This window comes from Artemia franciscana, chromosome 8, assembly GCF_032884065.1.
Source record: "Artemia franciscana chromosome 8, ASM3288406v1, whole genome shotgun sequence".
In the NCBI taxonomy this organism is placed as follows: domain Eukaryota; kingdom Metazoa; phylum Arthropoda; class Branchiopoda; order Anostraca; family Artemiidae; genus Artemia; species Artemia franciscana.
In genome coordinates, this window is record NC_088870.1 from 28141663 (window position 1) to 28153512 (window position 11850).

The following is an 11850-nucleotide window of genomic DNA, read 5'->3' on the forward strand; positions in this document are numbered from 1 at the left end:
GGAGTTTTTGTGCTTCGTGGATGTAGCTTCAGTGAGGGTCTACAATTAAACCCACTAAGAACCCTCCATGATGGTGTTTTTGCGGACGATATTGCACTCTTCGCTCACGAATCAGAAGATATACAACACAATATAAATGAACTTGAGCGTGTGGCAAATGCTGTTGGACTCTCCATAAACGCTAACAAGACTAAATCAATGTCAAATGCAGTCATTCCTGACTTAGCTGAGGGACTTTTGGTCAACAATGAGGAAATTGAAGTAGTGAGAGAGTTCAAATATCTAGGCAGCATTCTTACGCAAGATGCCAATCCTGAAAGAGAAATTTTGTGCCGAATAGCATTGGCTGGCTCTGCCTTCAATTGTCTCAGAAATGTTTGGAGAAATAGTAAATATTCCCAGAAGCTAAAACTCAGAATTTATAATAGCAATGTCCTCTCCGTCCTTACATATGGTTGTGAAACTTGGAGTATCACTGCGCAACTAGGAAAACGACTATGGGCATTCGATAATAACTGCCTAAGATATATTTTGAATGTACATTGGACTGAGAGAATAAGAAATGATGAGATGATGGGCGAGGTCTTCGATGGAGGAGCTTTGGTCGAAGGCTCAGGACAGGTCGTCGTGGCGAACCACTGTTGCTGTCTTATGCGCCCTCAGGCGTGGGAGGACCTAAGTCTAAGTAAGTCTGAATTTACTCCTAGCCTTTTTTTTCGTTAAATAGTTTGCATTTTCATCTAGCTCACGCACATTACGTGAATATTAAATTGTCCCCAACTTTTATTGCCACTTTTAAAATGGGAGCCGATCTCCGCTCAAGATAAAGTGTGGAGATTTGGGCATTACTTAGACTTGTAACCCTGGGAGTGGTTTAGCAAGGAAATTTTTTCGGAGTGAATAGCACGGATGTAGTATCATGATTTCCTTATGCTTGATACTTTTTACTCGAAGCTACCTAAATGGAACGAAGGCTAATTAAGATTAATTAACCATGAAGATTAATTAATGACTTTTTATGAAGAAATTAAAAAGATTAATTAATTTTGACTTTTAACATTAAACAAGCATATGAAAAGCACAAAAAGGATTCAATTATTATCAAAGATATTTTCAAATACAAATTGTTTTGAATTGATTTCTCTATCGTCAAAGTTATATATCCCGAATTAGCACATAAGTTAATCTTTTTCATTATTTGAAATAAAAAACTTAAAATCTTTTTGCATGCTAACCAATGATTTGCGTAGCCTAGGTACCAATCTCTTCTATTTTTTGCCTTCAGCCGGAAGTGCAATGCGTGGCTGGGGACAAATCTTCCTGTGCGTCCCGTGTTTCCCCACTAGATTTCTACAGGTACATATTGAGAGCTGGGCCGACTCTGGCTGATCTTCCTGAGTCACACATTGATCCCGTTTTAAACAAAATAACCAGTGACACGAGGACTCAAAATTCTGTTTCCAGGAGTTCAGGTCTAGCGCACTAACCTCTCGACTAAGACCACTCAACAAATTTTGGGGTTACAATGGAATCACACACTCATATTTTGGAGTCAACAGGATTTTGGAGTCAGTCCAAGATATCTCTTCTCCTAGACCTGAAATAATTCATACTTTTTTTTTGAACTTTTATATCTGAGGAACAAAAAGCGAAATCTAGCGATCTTTAAGGGACCATTTTGTTGAGACATCCAAGGGAACTGCTCAGCAGGTAAAAGAATAACCTTTTTTTCTTTTTTTTTGAATGCCTAGCAAAATAAAGTTACGAAAAACAGTACGGCTATTCAGTCAATAGTTTGGATGTGATCACAAATGTATGAAGTTAATAAAAAAATTGTTATCAAACTGAATGGTTTTTATGGCACTTAGTATTTACTAAGTGGCATATAGCGACCGCAAATTCTGTCGGTCCCAGGTTTGCTAGTTTAGGCACTTCCAGATAAGCTAGGACGACGAAATTTGGCAGACGTATCGGGGACCAAACCAGATTAAGTTAGAAATAGTCGTTTCTCCCGATTCGACCATCTGGGAGGGAGAGTGGGGGGACGGTTAATTTGGAAAAATTAGAAAAAATGAGGTATTTTTTAACTTATGAACGGCTGATCAGATCTTAATCAAATTTGATATTTAAAAGGATATCATGTCTCAGAGCTCTTATTTCAAATCTCGATCGGATTCGGTGACACTGGGGGGAGTTGGAGGGGGAAACTTAAAATCGTGGAAAACGCTTAGAGTGGAGGGATCGGGATGAAACTTGGTGGCAAAAATAATCACAAGTCCTTGGTATGTGATTGGCGTAACCGCTCTCTTTGGGGGATTCGGGGGGGGGGGGATAATTCTGAAAATTAGAAAAAATGAGGTATTTTTAACTTACGAAGGAGAGATCGGATCTTAATGAAATATCATATTGAGAAGGACCTCGTAACTCAGATATCTTATTTTGAATTCCGATCAGATCAAGTGTCATTGGGGGGGAGTTGGGGGGCGGGGAAGAACCGGAAATCTTTGAAAACGCTTAGAGTGGGGAGATCAGGCTGATACTTGGTGGGAAGAATAAGCACAAGCCCAAGATACGTGACTAACATAACCGGACCGGATTCGCTCTCTTTGGGGGAGTTGGGGGGGGGGGGTAATTTGGAAAAATTAGATAAAATGAGGTATCTGTAACTTACCAACGGGTGATCAGATCTTAATGAAATTTGATATTTAGAAAGATCTTGTGTTTGGACGGGATTTTAAATCCCGTCCAGATCCAGCGACATTGGGGGGAGTTGGAGGGGGAAACCCGAAATCTTGAAAAACTTGAAAATTTAGGTAGACTGTCTTTATCTTATGAATGGGTGGTCGAATCTTAATGAAACTTGATATATAGAAAAATCTTATGCCTCAGATGTTCCATTTTCAATTTGAATCGGATCCAGGGACATAGAGGGTTGGAGGAGGGGAACAGAAATCTTGGAAACCCGAAATCTTAGAAAATATTCAGAGTGGAGAGGTCGGGATGAAACTTGATGGGAAAAACAAGCCCAAGTTCTAGAGGCGTGATTGACATGATTGGAAAGGTCCGCTCTCTTTGGGAAGTTTGGGGGGGTCCAGTTCTTTGGCGAGTTTGGTGCTTCTGGACGTGCTGGGACGATGAAAACAGGTAGGCGTGTCAGAGACCTGCACAAATTGACTTGATAACAGTCATTTCCCCAATTCAACCATCTGAGGGGCTGGAGGGAGAGGAAAAATTGAAAAAATTAGGTATTTTTAACTTACGAATGAGTGATAAGATCTTAATGAAATTTGATATTTAGAAGGACCTCGTGTCTCAGAGCTCTCATCTTGAATCTGGAGGGAGTTGGAGGGAGAAACGATAAATCTTGGAAAACGCTTAGAGTGGAGAGATGGGAATGAAACTTGGTCAGAAGAATAAGCACAAGCTCTAGATAAGCCATTGAAATAACCAGAATAAATCCATTCTCTTTGGGGAAGTTGGGGGGAAGGGTGTTAATTTGGAAAAATTGAGGTATTTTTACCTTGAGAACGGGTTGTCGGACCTTACTGAAATTTGATATTTAGAAGGAACTAATGTCTCAGAGCTACTGTTTTAAATCCTGACCAGATCTGGTGACATTGGGGGGAGTTGGAGGGAGAAACCGGAAATCTTGGATAACGCTTAGAGTGGAGAGATCAGGATGAAACTTGGTGGGTAGAATAAGCAAATGTCGTAGATACGTGATTGACGTAACCGGACTTTATCCGTTCTCTTTGAGGGAGTTAGGGGGGTATAGTGCTTTGGCAAATTCGGTGCTTCTTGGACGTGCTAGGACGATGAAAATTTGCAGGTGGGTCAGGGACCTGCACAAATTGACTTAATAAAGTCGATTTCCCCGATTCGACCATCTAGGGGCTGAAGGAAGAGAAAAATGAGGTATTTTTAACTTACGAGTGGGTGATCGGATTTTAATGAGTTTTGATATTTAGAAGGACCTCGTGTCTCAGAGCTCTTATTTTAATCCCAACCGGCATTTAGCCTCTGATTTTCGTTTCAAACAAATCTATTGATTCTTAGAGTTTTGCTAGAGCTCATGCCATATGATCTCTTGGCTCTTAGCTCTTCCGACCTCGTCACAAGTGACTTATGAGCTCTTAGCTTTTGTTAGTATAATTAATACCTTTAAAAGCTCTTTTTTTAAATATTAGATGTTTGTATCTTGGAGTTATCTTGGAGTTAAATACTAGAGTTTCTATCTGGTTATACTCTATCAATATTCAAATCATGTGAAAGAAGTGACAAAAAGCATTCGAACTTTGGCAAAACTTATGCGCAGAAATGCAGAGAAATTCTTGAAAAAAACTAGTATCTTCACCACAAAGTAGAAATGAAAGCCGTGAGCCATCTGTAATAATTTCATTTAACTTGTTATTGTCAACTAAGTCCAAAAATATTTTTTCCTTTTCGGGCAATAAAGCGAAAAAAACGCCCAATAAACCAAAAAATCAATGGAAAGAACGTCAGTTATTTTTTTTTCGGTTGTCGATCATCATTTATCCATGATCGAAAAAAAAATTGTCATCTGTTTTCTGTCATGTGACAAAGTGTCATTGTTTTTTGTCAGTGCTTGAATTATCATTGTTTTCTGTCATCAAATGAAGCAATGTTGTTTTCCTGCCATTTCAAATTAAATCACGGATGTTCTTTCATCGCACTCAGCTCCATTGTTCACAAAACCGGTTGTCTCTTTTTTATATTCTGCCATTAATATTTGTCAGTTATGCCAATGATCTATGCAGAAACAGCGCTCAAAAATGAGTGTATATACAGAAAATCGTAACTAACACGTCAACCGGAATACATGTTTTAGTGAAGGAACACACTTAAAGAAGTAAAAAAAATGTAAAGTATGTAAAAAATATAGGACAATCGAAAAAACAGTTTTTTTCGGAGAAGTGGTTTTACCCCTTTTATTTTTATCTATTTTATTTTTCTTTGCTTTTTTACATTTTCAAATTTGTTCCTCTGCTATAAAAAAAATCAAGTATACTTGTTTTTTATAACTTTTTATGAAATCAGTCATTTCTGGATGCTGTTCTTGTGTCTGCTTTTAGCAAAATTGCCATTTAATGATTATATAGCTCGAACAACATAGCACGTTTTGCAAGGACTGATTAAAACAGTCAAACTTTGCGGGGCAGAAAACAATGACACAATTTATAATGAGAAAAAATAATGATAGCACTTTAGCTAATGACAGAAAGACTGATGATACTTTGGAAAATGGTAGAAAAAAAAATGACTCAGTCGTATAAATAGATAAATGATGACATTTTTTACGATGACAGATAAATTATTAGAGTATTGTATTTAATGGCCGGAAAAAATAGTGACACTTATTGGGGTGACACATTTGGAGATGGCGATTGCATACTTTGCAATAGGATGAAAAAAATGACTAGGTTGCAAAATGTCGTAGTGTTGCAATATTCCATGGGAGCATTTTGTTGCTTGTTTTTATTTTGTCTTTTTTGTGGGGACAATTCAATTTTGTTAAAAGTTTCAATCACTGCCTTCTTCCTTCGACCTGATAATCTTCAATAGTTAAGGAAGGGTTGACTATGAGTCAGGAGCGGAAATATGGGGAGACGGCTAGGCCTAGTGCACCTGAACACAACAATTTTCACATGCTAACCCTTCTCCAGAAGAAAAAGAAGAGAAAAAAAGATACATCAGTACTACCGTGCAAAATTGTGATTTTCCTTGTTGTTCGAGATGGGGAACTGTAAGCCTCCTGCTAAAGACTTCTGAAAATTTTGATCTCGCCTCTTTACTTTTTGTTTCAATTTGATAACACTTTAAGGAAGAGGTCCTTTTTCTAAACTCCCGCATTTTTTCTTCTCGTAATTACGAACTACTTTCTGCTGAGTCTCAATAAAATTCGCTATTTTTAGAGAAATGCTAAATGGGCAATATTTGTTACTAGAAAACTTGTTTGAAAAACTGATTTGAAAAGTTGGGCTACTATGGGCTGTGGTTCATCTTTTACTTGGCTAACCAATAGCACTGCCTACGCAAAGAGTTCAAGGATTCAATGTTCTATTTTTTCTTCCGACCCTCTCGCATGGAACGAGTGGTCGTAGAAACTTCAAAGGGGACCCATTCGGTTATAAATTGAAAGCTCTTGTGCTCTTTTCAGAAGTCGAAAGTGATTGGAAAGCAGCCAGCACCCCTCCCATGCCCTTGTTAGCTACCATCGGCTTAATTCCCGAAGCCATCTGATCAAAATTTTGAGATATACATTTGTTCACAACAATTAAAAGGTCCAATGAATCTACCTTCGGGCTGATCTAACCCCTACATCCCCTGGGACAAGGGCAGCATAATATACAAGTTGCCAATTGTTTTCGTATCAGTTTTATAATGGACACAAGAGTGTGGGGAAGCATATCTAATCTTCGGAGTCAGAAAAGTTAATGGTAGTAATTTACAATTGTCAGGGGATAATAAGTGGATTTCAAACTAAATCAAAAGACATTATGTATGTCAAAGCTATCAATGGCGTATTTTCAATATCTCAGGAACGCCTAAGGGTATTACGCTGAGACTGAGGGGTATTAAGCTGAGGTAACGCCTCAGCTTAAGGGTAACGCCTAAGGGTATTAAGCTGAGATTGTTGAGGGGAATGTAAAGCTAAACAAAAAGCACCAAGTTTATCCAGGTTGTTAAAATGGCGTACCTGCAATTTCTCAGGAACTGCTAAGGGTTGAAACTTAAAAGGGATGTTGAACTAAATCAAAATTTGCTATGTGTATCCCGGTTATTAAAATGGCGAATGTACAATATCACAGAAATGGCTAAGGGACTTTGAGGGAAGACTAAGGTAAGAATCGAATAAAACCAAAAGATACTATATGCATCCAGGCTGTCAAAGGATGCTTTGGAATGGCTGAGAGGATAAAGTTGAATTTGACATTTTTTTTCTGAGAGGGAAGATCACGGATGCATGTTTATTTGTTTTTTTTTTCCTCAGGATTGTCAGTGTAGAATCAATCGTCGCATAATACTGGGAGAGAGCTCATTCAAAGGTAATATGACACTGAATCAAAAGACCCTGTGTGTATCCAGGCTGCCAAAAGATCCTTAGGAGTGGGTAAGGTAATTAAATTGAAATTGGCATTTTTCCCAGAAGAAAAATAACAAATGTATATTTATTTGTTTGTTTATTTTTTTTTTAATGGTTGATTGTGTAGCACCAGGGGTCCTAGAAGATTTGGGCTCATTCGAAATTAAATTGAAAGATTTAGTGCCCTTTTAAGTAACCCCAAAAAATTGTGCCACGGGAAAGAGGCGTTTTCTAGAAGTTTGAAGCACCAAACTAGGAATTTACCCCAAAGATGATCACATCCCCATCGACATGAATTCTGAGATAACCAATCAATTTAAGAGCCTCAAAATTCTACGTATTGATTTTCAGAGGATGTAATAGGACAAGGTGGTGCCTTCGTTCCTGAAAAGTCGCGCAGTTTATACAAGATAGATGGTTGATTTATCTTGATTTAACTAAGTTGATTCATTTGATTTTTCATGAAATTATGTTCAAAAATGTATAATTGCGCGTCAGCTATTATAAAGGAGGGACGATGGGTCGTTGTGTTGGTGGAGAAAGGGTTGCCAGATACCTCTAAGAGTGCATTTAGATACCCAATTTGTCTAGCTCCCCATGAGCCTTTGGATAAATATAGGAAGGGGTGTTTGTGGGAGCGGACATGATTAAATCTCTCTTCTTCTTTTATGTAGAGTAAACCCTGAATAAGAGTATCGTGGGGTCGTAGCTCACATCTTATTGCGGAAAAATGTTTCTAACATTAATTTTAAAGTTTTGTTTATAGTCCGGGCTACAGGTCTTAACAATGTGAAACATACCACGACGGAATGGGTCAGGTACAAGAATGAGTCTATCTCCCCTCCCTAAGTCAACCACGCTGATTCGAAAAATACCAGCGGCAATTGCTTGCGAGGGGTAGAACACTTCGAAACTTAAAATTTTATCATATTTTCGTGTTTCATGCAAGCAAATGCATCTTCCACGAAGTTTGATGTGCAGTTTTCCGCTCTAATGCGAGATTGAATTGCCTAAAGGCCATAATATATCTACATAACAGACCAGCATGATTGGTTAGAAAAAATGGCAGCAATGCCGCAGGTAAAGAAACTAAACAGAGTCAGAATTAACCCTATTTGTTTAATACTCCTTTCCCAAATTCATTATGTTTTTTTCCTAGTATCCCTCCATTTCAAGTCACGTACAATTATTTCTCGTCTGAATCAGCCTCGGCCACGCAACGCTTCCCACATGAAGAGGACAAAATATTGCAACCTCCATCAGCACATGGACATCTCGTCCACAAGATTTACACTTGCAATATGGCGAAGTTTTCTGAATAGTTGATGGCCAAGCAGGAAGGGCTGATTTAATGGGTACTATGCATCTATCCTTCATCTCCCATCCAAAATTAAGCGGAGAAAGGCACGAGGGGCGAGGTATAAGGGTCTATTTACCAGCATAATGGACCGCTGGTAAATGCACTTTTTCTAATGTAAGGAAAGGAGTCGTCCGTTGGAGGCAGGCTCTTCGGCGCTTTCCGGCGAGGGAACAAGTGAGTGCGGAGGTCATTCAAACACGAAAATTCCTCTGATTTTCTGTATGAGGCGATCAAAATCTTGCGACACAGCTTCATAATATCTTCCTCAAGCTCAACTACTCGGTCAATTTGTTCCAAAATCTATTAGTAAGAACAGATATTTGAGGTAACCACGGCACAGCTGCTCTAAGGATTGTTTTCTTTCCTTTGGAGAAAATGAAGCTCACGGTACCACAACCGGTGAAACAGTGCAAAAACGAAACAGAATCCACGGTGGAGTCTACGGATAGAGACGGTGGGAGTCTATTTACAAGTTCAGTGATCGAAATTACCTTGTCCTGCAAGCGAACCAAAACATTAGGGGTGTCATGGCTTGGCTTTTCAATCATTTTAACAGGCTGAAGCAAAATGTCCACAATGTCTTTGTCATTTGCTTCCACGATTACTTCCACGCACCCCGTTCTGGCACAGAAACCCGTGAGAAGAGTGACATAGTGACATCTAAACAAAACAATAACTAAACTAAACTCTGGAAATTTCTTTAAGAGATTTAAAATAAAATTGCAGATTATTAGTTCCCCCTGTAGCATAGGACAAAGAGACCCGACTAATAGAACCAAAATATACGGTAACAAAATAATTGGTTTGTATCCTATTTATATTAGACAGTATCTGATTATTGACTGAATGATTATTGCCTAATTGACTAAATAATATACAATAAAAAAAAGCTGTTTTTATCAGAGGAAATAAACTACACCTGTACCACATTTAGAATATATGTCACTGGTGGGACTCTGTAAATTCTCTACATCCTATAAATCAGGCTTTTTGGGGATACGAATGGATTTAGCGTCAGGCCACAGGGCTCTGGGCGCGGCGGCTTAGACACCAAATTCCGAAAAAGCTGAAAATTAAAACGAAATCAAGCTTTTCAAATTCTAGTTACTGGTTCCATGATTTCCTAATTATGTGAAATGATTATGGTATTCAGATAGTGGATTAAATTATGAATCACATGGTCTGTTTATTCCATATCTATCTCATTATAGCCTGACTGAATGTAATCCATGCAGTGCATTGGAAAATCTTTTCCACTGAGATTCATGACCAAATTTGTGTCAGTTCTGATGCATGGTGAGCAAGTGCCAAAATCGCAGCTATTTGTTTGGCAATCAAAATGGTTTGACATGGATCAAGAGAGCAAATGCAAACTGATATGATATGGGCTTTAAGCAGAGAGAACTCTAATATCAGCTTCAGAGAAATACCCTTTCACTCAAGACTTTTTGGTTAAAAGAGAAATTACCCAATGGGACCAAGTGATGACATGCAAAAAAGGTCTTACTCAGAAATAACATCACATGCTATGCAGTCTCTATTGAATTAGCCAAAAACTATCGATAGGAACTTCTTTCTCCACTTTGTTTTCATTCGGTCTTGAAACTAAAACAATAGCAGTCAAAACAGTACCAATCTTGCTTATTTCTTCTAAAGGACACGTGAAAATGGCATCTGAAACCGGCGTTCGCGACTTTTGCTCGCTAGATAAAACTTTTCGGTAAATCTGAAGTTCAGACCAAATTTAATAGACTCCTCCCTTGTTTTAAAGTGCCATTTTTATTTTCTATATCAGCGTTTTTTAGGCTATCTTTCATAATAACTCTATTTCGTCATACCCCCTCTTGAAATAGGTGACACAGCGAAGCGTGTCACCCTGACTATAACTGAATTGATTCGCTGGATATTTCATAAAACTATATACAGTGACACATAAGTATCAGCTATTATGACGGAAGGACGCTAAGTAATTGTTTACTCTAAGGGGGGAAGGGGTTACCAGATGCCTCAGAGAGAACATTTTAGTGTCCAAATATCCTAGCTCTCTTTGAACCTTCAGATAAATATAGAACGGATTTTTAAGAAGGGAGGGCGAATAGAAATTGATGTCTAATAACTCATGATTTTGGGGGATATTTTTGGTCTACGCCTTGTAAAACCACCTACACTTATGGCAGCGATTCAAATCCATGTTTTGGAATATAATGGGTTAATTTAGCCCATATAAACTACGCAAATCCCAGCTAAATTAAAAACCATCTAAATTGATTTTAGATTTTCCAGGCCTAGCCAGAATCTAGGACTAACGTATTAAGACAATTATACAACCAAAACTTCTAGATAGGAGGATTTATTGGCTTAACCTTTAGAGACTTATTACCCTAAAATGGGGTAAATAAAAGTGAGAAACAGAGCTTTTAAATTACAGAAAGAAATTCTAGTGGGCAATTTCAGTGTTTTGAGATTAGAGGCAGAGCTAAATTTTTTACGCGAGCAGTAAATACTATAGAATTGAAAGGGGACATCAAAATCAGGATATTTTCAGGGACAGTGCTTCGTTAATTAAAATAAGGGATCTTACAGAAAAAAGCTAGAAGATGTAAAATATTATTTTCTTTGGCAATGAAAAAGACAATGTCGATAAAAAACGTAAATAACTTAAATAAAAAATTATACAAAAGAGGTTATACAAAAGACTCTAGTTCGGCATTGTGGAGTGACATGCATGAGAGGTGTAGCATAAGTGGAAGACAGTAACAACCGGCAATCAAAGGGGTAAAATTAACCTTGCACTTGATGCCCATTTAATTGGACAATCTGTCTTGGCTTTTTCTACAATTGGCCATGACTTGACTTTTCCCACAACTGTTCCCTTTTCAATTCAAAAATCAACGGACTCGGTAAGTATACGAACTCGGTTATGAATGTAATAAAGAATTACATTCAACCAAAGATGTGCAGATATAAAGTCAACTAATTTTTCAAGCGTAAAACTGCCACGAATCACCATCATTAAATAAAGGTAACCCAAAACGAGCAGAAAACTACAATAAATAACCAAGTCAAAATCAAAACGAGCAGATACTAAGATAAGTAGGGCTGACATCCCCCATGCCTTCAAAAAATCAGTACATAACTCACTTTTTACTGAAAACAGAGTAAGTTTGGAACGTTTTCTTTATATATGTTAAACTGTCAATACACATTCCCTTTTTTAGTGATCTTATTGATTATTAGATGGGTTTTCTTCGATAATATGAGAAACAGAAACATTAAAGAAATAGAGAAAGAAAAATATAAACTAACAATTGTTTTGAGTAAAGTGTAAATTATATTCTGTACTTATTTGTACTACCTTTTCTCTTTACCGTTTAATTTCTGCCGT